The following is a 607-nucleotide window of genomic DNA, read 5'->3' as shown; positions in this document are numbered from 1 at the left end:
TCCATTAATCCTTCACCTCTCTTAAATGAAAAATGTTTTTAATCAAAAGAACAACAAGTACATGAATTTCGAATTTATCCTTGAATTTAGTTCAATTATATTGATATGGTGACAATACTTTTTGTTTTCTGAATGAATGCTTGAATAGTGCATATTTTTGATCTTGTTGTTTATGAATGTTAAAACTATTGGCTCTTGAAAGAATGATGAACAAAGAGAAATATTATTGACAATCTGAAAAATCATGAAAATTGATTCTTAAAGCAAGAAAAAGCAGTGAAAAGTAAAAAGCTTGCGAAAAAAATGGCAAAAAAAAATAGAAAGAAAAAGAAAAAGCAAGCAGAAAAAGCCAATAGCCCTTAAAAACAAAAGGCAAGGGTAAAAATGATCCAAGGCTTTGAGCATCAATGGAACGGAGGGCCCAAGGAAATAAAATCCAGGCCTAAGCGGCTAAATCAAGCTGTCCCTAACCATGTGCTTGTGTCATGCAGGTCCAAGTGAAAAGCTTGAGATTGAGTGGTTAAAGTCATGATCCAAAGCAAAAGAGTGTGCTTAAGAGCTCTGGACACCTCTAACTGGGGACTCTAGCAAAGCTGAGTCACAATCT

Source organism: Arachis duranensis, chromosome 5 (assembly GCF_000817695.3).
Source record: "Arachis duranensis cultivar V14167 chromosome 5, aradu.V14167.gnm2.J7QH, whole genome shotgun sequence".
Classification (NCBI taxonomy): Eukaryota; Viridiplantae; Streptophyta; class Magnoliopsida; order Fabales; family Fabaceae; genus Arachis; species Arachis duranensis.
The sequence above is the reverse complement of the archived record's forward strand: the minus strand, read 5'-3'. Positions refer to the sequence as shown.